Here is a 17,631-nt window from a genome sequence, read left to right as displayed (position 1 = left end):
TTGCATATGGACAAAAAGAACTTACACATTTGAATAAAGGTAAAAGCCACTCTAAAACAGTGATCATGGAGTGACTAAGACCAGTGTTTTAAGAAAAAGGATGAGAGGAAGTCATTAATTTCAAAAAGACATTTACAGAACGTATTTGTTGATGGACTTAAAATGGGTACTAGGTTTCTCTGAAAGAATGAGTGGATGTGAAGAAGTCCAAATGAATCAGCTGTTTCTTTGGGTTTTTTTGAGCAGTAATACATATACATTATACAAATTTCAAAACACATAAAGAGGTATACAGAGAAAAGTACATCTCTTTACCAACTAGCCCCCTACCCCAAATGTCTTCCCTGAGTGTAATCCCAGTTCCCCTTCTCTTGTGATCCTGCAGAAAGATAAGAAAATCAAAATAGACAGGAGCTAAATATTAAAATGGAAAATCTGAGACAAGTATTATCAACTGAGCTCCTAATAGCTAAAGAGATGTAGGAATAGTGAAAGATTAAATTGCAAATGCACAAAAAAATAAAATGTTTCTCCTTATTTAAATGGAAAGAAAATGATGAAAAGAATCACATCCAACAATATAAGAAGTGTTCATTTTTTTACATTCATTTTACATTCATCCACACCCAAAAAAAATGTTAAGCAGGTATTAAAAAATGGCCAAACTTCCTATAAAGTCTGTCTGAAAGAGAACACATTTTAGTAAAAAGAAAGCTTGATGCATGTTTTTAATTATGCAAACAATCATGGAGCATTGGCTATATTCTGATCCCTTTGCTCAGGACTGGCGAGAATAAAGAGAAATATACATCACCCCTGATGATAATAGACACAAAATAGTAACAGTTAAGACTATCTATTAGCCACCATGCCAGATTATGCCTTATGTTATTTAACTCTCACCAAAATGTCAATGAAGACAGGTCTACAAGCCACACAGGCAGAAAGTATTGAAAATAGAGCTTAATCCCTGCAACAAAGCAAATGATGGTAACTGCCCATGGACTAATAGTCTGGTGTACACAGGGGAGCCACACCAACAGGTACAATGGCATATATGCTACTAATCTGGTTGATTAATTTGAACTCGCTCAGATATATGAGGTTTCCCCTTATGCATTCAATCCTTTAAACTTGACTCCTAAATTAGCTTTCTCACTTCCTTCTTCCACCCTCCAAATAACTTTCCAAATTCTGAAAAGAAGAAAGAGATCTTAGAGTGGGTCTAGATTTGGTTTCCAAATACCTTTCATTTGCTGTTATTTTTTTACAGTTTCATAATCTATAGGACACTAATTAAAAATTGCCCCATTTTGTATTATTGTTGGCTCATTAATATGTATATTTCTGTATACAGAAGCATGCCTGCATAAGTACAAAAAGTAATGTGTTCCTTGCTCTCTCTCTGGTTAATTAAAAACAACAACAACATTGTTTTACACAGTCAAAGCTGGAACTTTTGAGTGACTAAAACTACAAAGAAAATACCGAGTTTATACATGAATAGGAAAGAGGACCTCTCTGAACCTAACTGAGGTGTCATGCCAGTGGGGAAAATTAAAGAATTAACACAGTTTACCTCTGTCAGGTTGGAAGAGACTCCAAGGAGCTAAGAGGTCTTTCAATTCCAGAGGCAATGACAGTTCAGAAGAAAAAGTTCTAAGATTCCATATAATCTTAGCTCTGAAATTTTTCAAATAATAAACCTCATTCTATGTTTTAATAAATTTGATCCAGAATCCATTTTTTCCTACACAATATTTGGTCTACATTGTTGAATTTGTTGTTGGATCCCTACCAAAGTATTAGGACCCCTTTGATGGAAGAAAGTACAGATTTCTGCATTCAATTCTTATCCCAAACCAAAAAAAAAAAAAAAAAAAACCCTATATAAAATGGAAGATAAAGTATAATCTTTCAACTGTGAAAAACAGTGGAAGGTATGGGATTAAGCTGCAGATGGGATGTCCGCCCTTCACTGCACAAGCTTATATGGAGGCAGCCAACAGTGCCTGAGATCTAAATGGTATCTAAATGGTTTCCACTTAGGCTGCTTTATTATTTGAAGAAATAAATTTTGACATTCAAGCCAGGTAACTTTCACAGATTCAATAAAAATTTTACTTGCTTTTATTTTAATTGTATAGAAATTACAATTAACATAAAATGTTTTAGATATATATATAAAAACTTTTAAAAACAAATTGAAAAGAGAATCACAATTAACAATTTGGTATATAGCTTTCCAAATGTTCTTCTATGCATTAGAGGACAATATATATATGAAATACATTGAATTTTTCAAAACTATATGACCATAGAAATTTTGTCAATTAATATATTTCTGCACATCATTTTGAACACCAATATAATATTATTTCAGTGTCCAAAGCATGGTTTATTAAAATGGTATTTCTAGACATTTTTACCCCTTTATTGCCACTATTTATTTTATTATTATTTGATTTGCAGTGTTACTAATCTTAACATTTATCTCTAATTATTTTCTTAAAATACATTCCTGCCAATGAGATTGTTCATTGAAAGAAAGTACACATTTCTAGGACCTTTGACCTCTGTTAGCAAATTCATCTCAATTTTTCAGCAAATATTCATTAAGTGTCTGTGATCTGTTTATTTCCATGCCATGGTCTGTGTTACAGTGAAGAGTATAATAGATACCATACTCACCTTTATAGAGTTTACAGTCTAGACAGAGAAAGAGAGACATCAAGCAAGTACCCACGTGTGATAAATCATGAGGGCAAAGAACAGAACACCTTGAGAAAAGGTAACGTAGGAACCTAATCTGGACAGGGTTGCAGGAGGCAAGCCAAGGAAGTAACATTGTATAAGAGTGAAGAGTGGACAAGCATGCTCCGTATGACCACCCAAGAGGTAACTTCAAAAAGAAATTAGAAGTCTTATGTCTAGTTCTTTAATCCATTTTGAGTAGACATAAGACCTGAAACCATAAAATACATAGAAGGAAATATAGGTGAAACACTACGGGATTTGCACATCAAAGACATCTTTACAGACACATCCCCCAAAGCAGTGATAGTGAAGGCAAAGATCAACAGCTGGGACTACATCAAATTAAAGAGCTTCTGCACAGCAAAAGAGACAATAACAAAAACTAAGAGAAACCCCACCAACTGGGAGAACATTTTTGCACACAACACTAATGATAAAGGACTGATTACAAAAATCTGCAAAGAGCTGATGAGACTCAACAACAACAAAGAATATAATCCTGTCAAAAATGGGCAGAAGAGCTAAAAAGAAACTTCTCTGAAGAGGAAATACAAATGGCCAACAGGCATATGGAAAAATGTTCACCATCACTCGTAACTAGGGAAATGCAAATCAAAACTACCATGAGATACCATCTTACACCAGTGAGAATGGCACATATTAAAAAAACTAGCAACAACAAATTTTGGCGAGGTTATGGAGAAAAAGGAACTCTCCTTCACTGTTGGTGGGAGTGCAAACTGGTCCAACCACTATGGAGAGCTATGTGGAGATTTCTGGACCTACTAAACATAGAGCTTCCATATGATCCAGCAATTCCACTCCTAGGTATTTACCAAAGGACAGAAACATCAATTCCAAAGAGCACCTGCACCCCTATGTTTATAGCAGCACTGTTTACAATAGCTAAGCTTTGGAATCAACCCAAATGCCCAAAAATAGATGACTGGATCAAGAAGACGTGGTACATATACACCATGGAATATTACTCAGCATTCAAAAAAGATAAACACATGCAATTTGCAGCAACATGGATGGCGCTGGAAGGGATCATGCTCAGTGAAATAAGCCAGAAAGAAAAAGAAAAATATGGGATGGTCTCACTCATAGCAGGAATCTAGAAAACTTAAATAAGGGACCGGGAAAATGAATAACTATAAGAAAGTGAAAATCATAATCAACAAACAACTATGAACCAGAGACACTTTATGAGGGTGGGGGCGGGGGGGAAGGGATTGGGTCAAAATAAAGGGTTGCAATTGTTTGGGGAATATAAAAATAAAATTAAAAAAAAAAAAAAAGAAATTAGAAGAAGCCCTAAGCCTGGAACAGTAACTGGAAAGGAGGGAGCTTAGGCAGAGACCACTAACTGCAATGAAAGTTAGTGTTGAGAGGTTTTAGCAGAAGAGTCACATGGTCTGATTTATGTTTTTTAAATCATTTCCTCTAGCTACTACAGGCAACATAAATAACAAGATCATTTAAGAAATTAATTCACTTGCTGGAAGGTCAGTGATGATGCTGTGGAAGGAGGCGGTGGCAGAAGACGTGGAAGGAATTAGATAATTTTGGATGTCAAATCAACAGGCAATGGTGTTTCAAGCACAGGAAGAGGGACCAATTTCCTGAAGCTTCACACTACTATTTTTTCCAATAAAAATCATTAAAATACTTGATTAGATAATTAAATGTAATAATAAAAGTAACAATAATAAAGTAGTTAAAATAGCATTTCACTGTTGCTTCTATTTGTAGTGATTATTGGCCCTTGAACATTTTTCACTTCTTTCTAGGCAATTTGCATTTATTCCTTTGTGCCCTGTCTATGGGGTTCTTTGCTCCCTTTGCCATTAAATTACTCCTTTTCTTACTTGTGTATTCACCTTCTTGGGATGCCATAACAAAATTCTATAAACCAGGTGATTCAAGACAACAGAAAATTTTTCCCCCCCAAAGTTCTGGAAATGAAAGTCCCATGGCAAGTTGACAAGACCACGCTCCCTCTGAACCTCTAGTGGCTTCTTCCAGTTCGTGGCAGTCCCAAGGGTTCCTTCATCTTCACATATTCTCCGTGTCTCTTTCTATGTCTCCTCTTCCTATAAAAACACCAGTCATGTTGGATTAAGGACCTCCCTATTCCAATAGGACTACATCTTAATTCATCACATCTGCAATGACCCTGTTTCCAAATAAAGTCACATTCTGAAATACTGGAGGTAGGACTTAAACATATCTTTCTAGAAGGCACAATTCAACCCATAACCACTCATAAGAAATCTTAAATGTTGCAGATGTTTTTCTGAGTTTGTCATTTGCCTTTTATCTTATTTACAACATTTGGGACAGATAGAGGCAGTTTTAAAATTTTAAAAATTTAATCTGTCAATTTTTCTTTTATTCTGTGCCTACTCTTTGCCTGGTGGTGTTTTAGAGGCCCTTGATCCCAAAGGTGAATGAGTGTCTCTTACCACTGTGTGCTCATCATCCAGAAGGCACATCTGCAAGCAAATAACTGCAATTCGTGATGATCATTGATTCAAGCTAAGTAGGCAGGGGCAAAAATGAGGAAATATCCAGCTGAGTTCATGCAGTTGGGGCAAGCTGCACAGAGGAGATCCTTGGGTAATGGAGAATATCAAGTTTCACTAATTATACCTCGAACAGAAAGGTTCCTGGTTGACTGTGTATAAAGTAGGCTACTCAAGGGTGAGCTATCAGCCACTCATCAGCATCACTTGGGAGCTTGTTAGAAACGCAGAATCTCAGTCTCCCCCAGCCTGTCGAATCAGACTGCATTTCAACAACATCCCTGGATGATTTGTACACACATGAAAATTTTAGGGGCACTGCCCTAATCTTTAGAAGTTATTTTTTCAATTGTACAGTCACAGGCAATTGTAAGGACGCCACTAGAATTAATTCTAAGGGAAACTTTTAAACTCTTCTTATGTGTTATGTCAAAAATCTGATTAGTACATCAAATGAGCAGCCTTCACCAAGTATTAAGAGTTTCATAATCCATGGGAAAGGAGACCCAGTTTGCACATTGCAGGGTAAACTCAGTGGCAGCCAGAGGACAATTTGCTATGGATGCCCCTGACATGACCCTGTGATTCAGACTGAAGATAAGCCTCCAAATCCTGGCCCGGGATCAGCTGTGCAAAGGGGATTTGTCTCTTGGTTATAATTGGTCTCCAGCTTGTGTTTTGAGCAGATGGTTCAGAGAAAAGGGAAACTTTGTTTTATTTGTTTAAGCTTAAAAAAAGGAAGGTCTCTTTGGGAAAGGAGAGAGACAGGAAAGTTTTCTGGCTTGGCGATTGGGTACAGTAGGCTGCAGGAGGCAGGGGGAGAAGGGAAAGGGACACAAGAACTGGGGCAGAGAACTCTCTCACCCACAGCTGCTGGGCCACTCAAAACCCAGTATTGTTTACTTGGAAATCAAGTTCAAATTCTGTGACGCAAAGGAAGGGACATGAGGTGCATGACTAGGACATGGGAGTCAGATACTGCAGCCTCCAGATCTTCTGTTCCCTTTCGTAGGAAACACACAATGTGCCTACAGGGGCTCTTCGGCTATGCACTACCCGCTCACAACCTCTTCCTTGGTAAACCCAGCGATGGGTTTTAGTAGAACAAAAACTAGGGTCCATTTTAACATACACTGAATTTGACGCAAATAGTAAGCTGCTTTTACTGCCTACCTTGAAGAGTCCTGCTCACCAAGAACCTGCCACTGATTTGGTAGTGTAAAGGGCAGGACTGGGCACAGTGCAGGTTTTCTGATCCCATGCAGACCGGGTAAAGGAGGAGTCAGAGTCCTCAGTAGTTTTGCAGGTTTTTTATTTGGATTCACCAGGCATATGGCAGGCAGGGGTGCTGGCAAGTCTTCACTCTATCTGGGCTCTCTAGCATTCGTTCTGCTGCTTCTCGGCTTCTCTTTCGGCTTCGGCTTCTGCTTCTACGGCTGCTACTGGTGCTGCTGCTGCTACTGCTGCTGGCTTCCCCGTGACGCCGCCCTTAAAAGCACAGTCTTAACTCAGCTGAATCCCATCTACCTATGCCCACACCCTATTCCAGGTGCCCGCCATCAGGCATGCATTCAGGACCTCAAGGATCCATCATCTATCCTGATGGCGGGAGGGCAGAAAAGCCTGACATTTTCTTTACCCTACAGGTAGGCATTCAAGGGAATTCATTTCAATTCAGCAAATAAATACCAGACTGTTGCCTACAAGTCATTGTGTGGAGCAGTGCCACCAGGTAGCATTCCACAGACTGACACTGCTCAACTTCAGTCGCTGTTAGATTTGTCACAAGAGCATGAGTCACGCAAGCATACACAGCTGCCTTGGAAACTGGAGTGAGGAGAGGTGTTTAAACAAGGGGTCTATATGCAAGAAATGACAATTTAGTGTAAAAAGTACCTAGCAAAACGCACCTAGGAAAAACCCCCAAATGACAGAAGACCTATGAAAATGAGAAGTAGAGATTTTGAAGTCCATTCATCTTTGCAACACATGCATAAATGTTATTTTGGGGTTCATGAGATATGTTTGAATGTTTTTAGTTGGATATTTCAAACTTCTGTTATTTTTGAGTTGTCTGTTTGTTTAAAACATATAACCTTGAGTTTTATGACTGCTTTCAGTTTTCTTGTGACTAAATAAGATTCAAAAGAAATAACCTTGGTTAATAGAACAGTGAGGACATGGAATGCTTTGCTATGAGAATGTCACAGGCAGCAGCCATCTGACAACTCCTTCATTGGACCTTTTCATAAAAGGAAAAGCTCATTTTGTTTTCAATTTCTTCTCCAAGTCAGTCTAATAATCATCAAATTAAATGTCTAGTCTATTTTGAAGCAACAAATTTTAGGACTTTGAAAGTTGTTAGTTCATTGTAATTATAAATATATTTTTTCAAACTCTTTTAAAATCTTTGTACTTAAAAGTATTGTATACCTTCATCTCCTACCATCTGCAAAAATTAAGAAGACCATGGACCAAAATTAAAGAGGAAACTTTCTGGAAAAAATGTAGATAGGCATAAATCTTTAGATTAAACAATGGTTTCTTAGAGCGGATCCCCAAAGCACGTGAAATTAGAAAAATAAATTAATTGTTCTTCCATAAAATTAAAAATTAAAAAATGTGTATCAAAGATCACTGTCAAGACATGAAGACAGGGCCTCCCCAGTGGCGCAGCAGTTGGCGCTGGGCTGCGAAGCTGCCTGCACTCTTTGCAGCACCAGTTCGATCCCCGGCCACCAGCGAGGGTCCCACATGGCAAGCAGACCTTTCCTGCCACCCGCTGCTCCCCTCAGCAGTGTGCTTCCTCAGTCTGCCTGTTCTGCTTCCCGCTTTTTCTCTGGTGAATTCTCTCACCCTCCCGCGCTTCTGACTGTACCCAGTGCTTGTATAAATAAATAAATAAATTTAAGAGAAAAAAAGAAATGAAGACAGCCTACAGAATAGAAGATATTTCAAATGATATATCTGATAAGGTACTTATCCAGAATATATGAAGAGCTCTTATAAGACAATAATAAAAAGACAAAAACCCAGCTAAAAAATGGGCAAAGAATTTGAATATACATTTCTCCAAAGAAGATATACAAATGATCAATAAGTAAGTGAAAAAAATGTTCAACATCATTTGTCATTAATGATCATCAAAATAGTAATGAGATACCACTTCACATGTACTAGGTTGGCCACAACTTTTAAAAATGTAATAACAAGTGTTGGTAAACATCTAAAAAAAACTAAAGCCCCTGTATTTTGCTAGTGGGATTATAAAATGGGGGAAGTAATCTGGTCATTGCTCAAAAAGTTAAACAGAGTTACCTTCCATATGATCCATTCTGCTACTACATATACATGCAAGAGAACTGAAACTTATTTCCACCCAAAAATTTATACACAAATATTCATTGCAGCATTATTCACGGCATGTAAGAAATGGAAACAATTTACATGTCTATTAACTAATGAAAGGATAAACAAAATATAACGTATCCATATAGTGGAACATTATTTGGCCATAAAAATGAATGAAGAATTGATACAAACCACAATGAAACTTGTGAACATTCATGGTAAGTGCAAGAAGCTAGGCGTAAAAGCCACATACTATATGATTCTATTTCTATGTAATGTCCAGGATTGGCAAATCTATGGAGACAGATAGATTTAGTGGTTGTCAGAGGCTAGAGAGAGAAGAGAATGGGAAATTGTTATTGGGTGCAAGGCCTTTACAGTGTAATTAGAATGTTGCATTATTAAATAGTGGTGATGACTGCACAAATATGTGGCTAGGCTAAAAATCAATGAATTATACACAGTAAAAGTATGAATTTTATTTATGTGAATAATGCCTTGGTAAAGCTATTATTGTTTTAAAACTGTATCTTATTTCAGAGAAAGAAAGTACAGAATGGGGGGAAAAAAATCACCAAACCCTAACACTCCAAAATGCCACTGTAAATATTTTTTTTTTTTTGAGAAAAATGAAGAGAATATATGAATTGGGGAAAAAATCTCCCAGCTCTAGTTCAAAAATTACTAGACAAGTCCACAAACAACTCAGTTAAGTGAATTCTTTGTGGAAATGACATCACACAAGTAGACCCTGAAGGTTCTTGCACACTCTAAGATGAAGCTTCTTCCAAAGTAGTGCTCTTACACTGAAAGATTTAGGAGTAAAGAATAATATCTACAGCTTACATTCAAATTGTTTCACAATAATAATAGCAACAATAATGATGTGTAAATATATAGAGAGAGATAAAGCAGACATGGCAATAAACTCGGTTAGTCAAGGTGAAGGGTATGCAGCAGTCATCTAGAGTTTTAATAAAAGACTTTTGCAGTCATATCACACACAAAAAAAAAATAAGGGGACATGGTAATTCATTATGCAATTTAAGCAAATTTTCTCTTCAGCTTTTTCAAAATTAAAAAGTTAAAAAATAATTAAGTGGATTAAATACAGTGACTCTAATTTGGGGCATGTGACATAAGGTCCCTAAAACTAACTATATGCATTCATGTGTTACTTGAAAAATTAATTGGGGTGGTGGCAAAGGCAGTAAAAATAATGTCCTCACCACACTACCTTCCCATTCCTAGACTTGGTTTCTGAGTGGGCCTTTTAGTAATAAACAGCATTTGACGAAGATGGGATGACATGGAAGGAAAATATACCTGCTCACAGCCAAGAGCTGAGATTTCCAATCCTCATTCTTGGCTACTCGAAGTATGTTGAGAGTGCTCTCATATATATTTTCATTTGGATTTCTTCTTCTGTTCTTTTATTCAAAATCACTTCTAAAGTGGTTAATCTAAGTTATAAAAAATGTGTTTATGTACATTAAAAAATGGATGAAAGGATATTCACTAAACTGGCAGGAGTGGGACTGGAGAGAGATAGAAAAGGTATTTCCACCTTTTACGTCATTCCACCTTTTATTTTACATATATATACATATATGTGTGTGTATATACATGTATTTTTTATTTATTTTAGTATCCATCATGAGCAGGTACTGTCTTTAAATTTAAAAACACTGCTCAGGTTTATGGTATGAAATTACATGATCTCCAAAATTCGCTTTACAACATTTCAGCAATGAATAAAAAGGAAAAACAATTAAATGCATCAAAATCTTGAGAGTTATTGCATCGGTGTAATGGGGCTATGGCAATGGATTTGGCCCTTGAACAACAAATGTTCACACATGTGGATTCTTTTCTACACCCAAGTCTGCATTCACAGATTCAACCAAAAGCGGATAATGAATCCTGATACAGAACCTACATGCACAGAGGGTCAGTTATATATTACATTCAGATTTTCAACTAAAATCCACAGGTGGGAAGAAAGGCACCCCTAATCTGAGCATGTTCAAGGGTCAACTGAATTGTACTCTCTACTGTTGTATACATTGGACTTCTTATAATAAATATTTTCAAAAGAGCACTGTAAATAAATTATTCAAGTGTAAGAGAATAAGGGAAAGTAGAGCGAATCTCACCAAACTATTGAACAATGGCTTTGCTCTCTTAATTTTGAAAAATATTTAAGGGTATTGAAATGTTTACACTATATCAGCAGTTGGAAAATTCTTTTGTAAATAACTGGATAATAAATATTTTAGACATAACAGAGCTATAGTCTGCTACAATTCCTCAATTCTACCCTTGTATAATAAAAAAAAAGTCATAGACAATATGTAAACAGTTAGAAGCAGGTGTGTGCTAATAAAACTTTATTATGGACTCAAAAATTTTAATTTCAGATAATTTTCACATTATGAAGTGTTTCCTTTTCATTTCTCCCAACCATTTTTAAAATGTAAAAACAGGGCCTCCATGGTGGCGCAGCGGTTGAGCGCTGGGTTGCAAAGCTGTCCGCAGACTCTGCAGCGCCGGTTCGATCCCAGGCTGCTCCCAGGCCACCGGAGGAGGGTCCCACATGGCGCACAGAACTCTCCTGCGGCCTGCTGCTCCCCTCAGCGGTGTACTTCGGTCCTTCTGCCTGCTCTGCTCCCCGCTCTGGCTCTGGTGAATTCTCTCACCCTCCCGCTCTTCTGACTGTACCCAGTGCTTGTAGAAATAAATAAAAATAAATCTTTAAAAAAAAAAAAATAATAAAAAAAAAAAAATAAAAAAATAAAATGTAAAAACATTCTTAGTCCACAGGACATGCAAAGTAGGCTGTAGGCTTCATCTTGCCCCCAGGCCATATTTTGCTAACCCCCAGGTCTATACTGTCTGAAAGTCCACTTAATTACATATACAGTACAAGTCTACAAAATACCTCTCTTCTCTCAGAACACACTAGGAGGGGTTAAACCAAATGTGAACAGTGACTATATCTGCCTAGTAGGATTAAAGGTGATTTTTCTTTTCTTAGTTTTATTCTTCAGTATTTTTAAAGTTTGTTTTGTTTTAATATTTTATTTTTTTTTTTTAGATTTATTTATTTATTTATACAAGCACTGGGTACAGTCAGAAGCACGGGAGGGTGAGAGAATTCACCAGAGCCAGAGCCGGGAGCAGAGAAGGCAGAAGGACCGAAGTACACTGCTGAGGGGAGCAGCGGGCGGCAGGAGAGGTCTGCACGCCATGTGGGATCCTCCTCTGGTGGCCCGGGAGCAGCCGGGGATGGAACCGGTGCTGCAGAGGCTGCGGGCAGCTTCGCAACCCAGCGGTCAACCGCTGCGCCACCGGGGAGGCCCTTCTTCAGTATTTTTAAATGGTTCACAATAAACATCTTTCTGATAACATTTTTTAAGGAATCATTTCACAGTCCTCAAAGACAGACAGGAGGGCCTCCCTGGTGACACAAGGGGTTAAGCACCTCAGTATGAAGCATTCTGCAGCCTCTGCAGCATGAGTTCTTTCCCCGGCTGGCCAGGGAGCTAACCACATGGCGCAGCAGACCTCTCCTGTCTCACCCACTGCTCCCCTCAGCAGTGTATTTCAGTCAATCTGCCTGTTCTGTTCCCCACTCTGTCTCTGGTGAATCCTCTCAACCCTCGTACCTCTGGCCTGTACCCCAGCTCTTGTATGCATAAATAAATAAACATAAAAAAAAAAAAAGACAGACAGGACCATACAACATGGAGATTAGGACCCTGCCCATCTGTCCCGAACTTTCTTCTGGAGTCCAGATAGGATTTTCAAACTTCTGAAGATTTCCTTCCTGTTCTGGGCTTCTGCCCCTTCACACAATCAAATGTCTGTAACATAATTCCCTTCAATTTGGAAAGCAATCCTCTCTCTCTGTTCACTCTGAAAATAAATTTCTCAAATGAAGTCCCAAAGACTGAAGGGCCCCCTCCCCCTTCTGAGCAAATGTGATTAGCAATCGCATCTGGTGTTCCGGAAACCAGGCAGTTTCTCAAATCAGCCTGGAAATGTGAAACAGTAAAAAAAAAAAAAAAACAACTACAGAAGGCCACCAGGGGGCAGAGATCCTGCAACCCACAGAAAACGCAGAGCTGGCCCAGAGAGAACGTGCTCCTTCGGCAAATTGCCTCAATTATCTAAATCCTTTTCAGAAACCAAATTAAGAATAGTATAAAGACTTCGTTTTGTTCACATGAAATGGTAATTCACAAAATTGAGAGTGCCTTTTTCTTGCAGTCTAGATAACTAGGGTCGTTCAAAAAGGCCCATGCAAATTGGTTTTTTTCTCATGGTCCAAGGTAAAATTTTATACACTCTCCACCACAAATAAGGAGATATGTTCTACTTTACAAACAAGCTCTCTGCTTTTTTTTTCCATATGTAGCAAAAATCAGTCAAGTTAAATTTAAGGAGAAAATTTTTCGTTTATTACAACTCCCTCCTATAAAAAATAAAATTCAGGAATCAAATAGAGATACAAAGGATCTAGATAAAGAAACCACAACTAAATCTGTTGAACCATGTAAGTTACTATAATCAAGTATTCATGGGCCTCCCCTGATAGCACAGCGGTTGAGCACTGGGCTGTGAGGTGCCCGCAGCCTCTGCAGCACCAGTTCATTCCCCGGCCACCGGCAAGGGTCCCATCAAAAAAAAAAAAAAGGATCTTCACATTGTTTCCTAAGTGTGGAATTGCAATTTATAGCAAGAAATATGCATTTGGTCTTGGTCCTCTTTCTGCACAGAGCTCCAGAAGACCTTGGAATTTTGTAACTGATGAGAGTAGTAATAATATCTTTTCTATGTCATTAAAGTGACTTCAGGAGAACAGTTGGGGTGGTGCCAGTGGAGCCAACCTTGTGATTAGGGGGGTGCAACTTTCTGTTCCACTCCCCACGCTCCTGGGAGGGAGAGGGCCTGGAAGTTGAACAGTCACCAGTGGCCAATGAATTCATCATGCCTGTGCAATGACGCCTCCAGAAAAAGGCAACAGGAGAGGGTTTGGAGATCTTCCAGGTTGGGTACAGGTGGAGATGTGAGGAGAGTGGCCCAGTAGGAGAAAACAGAGAAACTCCTCGCTTCGTGCCCATACTTTGCCCTCTGCATTTCTTCCATCTGGCTGTTCCTGCATTTTTATTTAAAAAAAACTGGTAATCTAGTAATTAAATATTTCTCTGAGTTCTGTGAGCCCCTCTAGCAAATTATTAGAACCAAAAAAGAGTGTCTTGGGAACCTCCAATCCATGGCCAGCTGGTCAGAGCACAGGCAATAACCTGGGCTTATGGTGGGCACCTGAAGTGGGGGTGAGGCAGGTTTATGGGACCTGCCTTCCGTCTGTGGGATCTGGCACTATATCCAGGTGGAAAGGGTCAGAACTGAGCTAAAATATAGGACATGCTGCTGGAATTATGGAGAATTGTTTGCTTGTGGTAAAAACCCTGTTCACCTATAGTGAACAGAAGTGAAGATTCTGCGTGAGAAGTAAATGAAACACAAATGGTGGAAACTGAGTTTTTCTCAAATGCTAATTCAAAATTTAAAAGAAATATAGAAATTTAAGCTCTAGCCTTTTCCAAATAGTAAATACAAACAGTAGCTAACGGTAACTGTACCTAACTTTCTTCAACACTAAGTGCCATGTATTATGACAAGTACTTTCCACTTTCTGTTTAATAATCACCATGAATCTGGGTGTAGATAATACTATTACTCCCTTTTTATAGATGAAAAAACTCATCTGCCTAAGTATTTCACACTTGGACATCCCAAGCTCAAGCCTGGCAGTCAGTCGCCCTAGTTTTGCAAGCTTTTTACTGAAAGGTGAAATATTTTATACTTTCTTACACTAACACAAAATTCTTTATAAATATTAAAAAACAACCTAAGATCATTATACAAGAATAAAACACTTTTGACTTCACTTTATCTCCAACTATGCCCCATTTTTTTTCACCTTCCCATTCTAGAAAACTCCTTTAAGTTTTCTATACTTGTCTCCAATCACTCCATTCTTTTTTTAATATTTGAAATTTTTAATGGTAACAAATACACATAACAAATGTAGCTTCTTAACCATTTTAGTATATAATTCAGCAGTATTAAGTATATTCATAGTCTGTATGGCAAATCTCCAGAACTCCTTCACGTTCCCAAACTAAAAATCTTATACACATGAAACAACAAATCCCCCTTTTCCCTTCCCCCAGCCCCTGGTAACCACCATTCTACCTTCCATCACTATTAGTTTGACTGCTCAGTATCTCAGAAAAAAAGGGATCATACAATATTCTTCCTTTTGTGACTGTTTTATTTCACACAACATAATTACCTCAAGGGGCCTCCCTGGTGGCCCAGGCGGTTGAGCACAGCACTGTGAAGCTGTCCCCAGCCTCTGCAGTGCCAGTTCGATTCCCGGCCCGCAAGGGATGCCTGTTCTGTTCCCCACTCTGTTTCTGGTGAATCCTCTCACCCTCCGCCCGGCACGTCTGGCCTGAACCCCAGTTCTTATATAAATAAATTTTTTAAATCTTCAAAAAGAAAATACAGTATGAAAAATTTTAAAATGATGTGAAGGTCTTACAACGTATAGGACAGATAGTGAATGAAGTCCTTTAGCAGTTAACTGGAGAAAAATTCTTTGTTAAAGTTATAAATTTACCAAGATATGTTTTTGGTTGTCATTAACAACTTGAAAAAAATAAGCTGAAGCCAGGAATAAGAGTTACTTTGGATATTTCTATCATGAGATATTTGCCAAGAGAGGGGAATGAGCTGGTTTATGACAGGTCTCATGAAGACCCCAGGAATGTTTCTTACGAGATTGAAGGGCTGTGGTAACAGATTTGAGAATTAAGAGAGGTGATAGAATTACCTCTTAGAATCCAGAATTATCCCAGTATGTAGGAATAATAATAATACCTCCAAAGACTTGTTTGTTATATGGACAACTACTTACAAGAAAAACACTCCTGGCACAAACTGTTGTATTTAGCTGAACTGCAACCTCTTAAAGATTGTATCTAGTTCTGTTGTAGCCAGAACTGCATGCTCTTGAAGATTGCATCTAATTCTATTGTAGACAAGTATATTGGTAAAAATACTCTTTTGATCAAAGAAATGCTTAATTATGCCAGGGGCTATCAGCCATTTCTAAGGATGAAGTTGATGCCATTGTTAGTTGTCAGTTTCTGAGGATAGTTAGCAAATAGATTCCGAGAACTTCAATGGAGTTACTGAAAATAATGGATGGATATGATATTCTACATAGACTTAAAATGATCACAGCTATAAAAAGACCAGATACACTGGTTCCCGCTTTGCTCCCTTCAGGAAGATTAGATAGGAAAATACATACTGATCTAAAAAAAAAAAAAAAAAAAAAAACCCACAGCAAAATTAGATATGATTAGAATGCATGCAGGTCCCATTAAAAAGCATGGTGAAATAGACTGAAGCAACTTTGAAGCTTTCAAATGGCTTTGATGAAGCCAACCCCAGAAATGTTTATGCTGAAACAGGTATGTTTTCCAATTTGTGCTGATCATCAAATCAGAAGATTTCCTGAAAGCAGTCAGGAAAGTGACTGATTTTAAGAAGCTAGAGTTTAAATCGGACTACAAAACTGTGTCATTTACTGTAAGGTTTTTCATAGTTGCATTAAAGATACTGGGTTAATGTAAAAATAAAGTTAAGGAAAGACTGCATGTATTGGTAATGACCTCATTTAAAGGAAAAAAATATGTATGGATAGCATTGTAAAAATTAGTATTTCAGTAATTCTACTTTTAGAGTGCTACAAAAGAAAATTATAGGTTTGTTAATGTTGCATTTTTTGCAGCAGAAGTTATAAAAGAAGAGTATGTTGAACTTTTTCATATTTATAAAACATTGAAAATCATTTGGGATAGTACAAGACAGCATTTCTTATCATTCATTTTATATCTTTTGTTATCCCCATCCTAAAAATATAAGTAAAATCTGTTTGATTATAAGAAAAGCACAGACCAGACATACACATATCATAGATACAAAAAACAGATTGGCAGTGGCCATAGACACCGGCCTGGGGGTGGGCAAGACCTGTGAAAGATCAAAACTACAAACTTCCAGTTATAAAATAGATGTCATGGAGATGTAATATGCAACATAGTGACTGTAATTAATAATACTGCATTGCACATTTGACAACTGCTGAGTATTTCAAGAGTTGTCACAAAAGAATTTTTTTTATTAAGTCTGGTTACAGATGTTAGCTAGACTTATGGAAGTGAGCATTTTGAGTAACTATCAAATCATGATGTTATACCCCTGAAACTAGTGCTACGTGTCAATTATACCTCAACAAAACAATTTTTTTAAGTCATTTGGAGTTATAAGCTCAACAATGATGTAAAGTTATTTATAAAACTTCCCATTCTGAGGGGAAAATCTAAATTTTTTGTTTGTAGACAAAAATATGACAGCAAAGTCAATTTAAGTTATGTCAATTTTTATCATGAATAAAAAATGTAGAAAATAGAATTCCTGGTTTCAAAATCTGTCTAGGCCATCTTGCATAGTATTGGCTTATTTCCACACACATGACCATATAATCATCCATTAACCTAATGTTTTCTGTGACATTTAAGCTTACATTAGAATTTATTTCATGTATGGTTTTTACAGTTCAATGTTTTACATTTATAATAATAAAAAAGTATGCACGCTTTAAATCACCTCACTGTGAAAGAGAGATGTTTATATTTCTCAAATGTCCCTTCCTTTTATGGGACCACTTAACACAAAATAAATTTAGATACTGTCTTGTAACAATACTAATGTCAAATATCAAGAGACTTTTGTTTTCTACTGAAAGGAAGTTTTTGAAGACTTGTTGAGAATTGTGATATCTCTACTGCAATTATCCTATTGAGTAAACAGGAATTTAAGAAAAAGAAAACCACTAAAATACTATTTTCAT

At 37.4% G+C, this 17,631-nt stretch overlaps 1 pseudogene; it reads left to right on the top strand.

Moving 5' to 3' along the window:
* Positions 1 to 17,631, top strand: part of LOC119250216 (26S proteasome regulatory subunit 10B-like) — a 113,419-nt pseudogene that overhangs the window by 81,066 nt on the left and 14,722 nt on the right.

Source organism: Talpa occidentalis, unplaced genomic scaffold (genome assembly GCF_014898055.3).
Source record: "Talpa occidentalis isolate TD23 unplaced genomic scaffold, MPIMG_talOcc4v2.1, whole genome shotgun sequence".
Taxonomy (NCBI): domain Eukaryota; kingdom Metazoa; phylum Chordata; class Mammalia; order Eulipotyphla; family Talpidae; genus Talpa; species Talpa occidentalis.
This window is presented reverse-complemented; position numbering and strand designations above follow the sequence as displayed.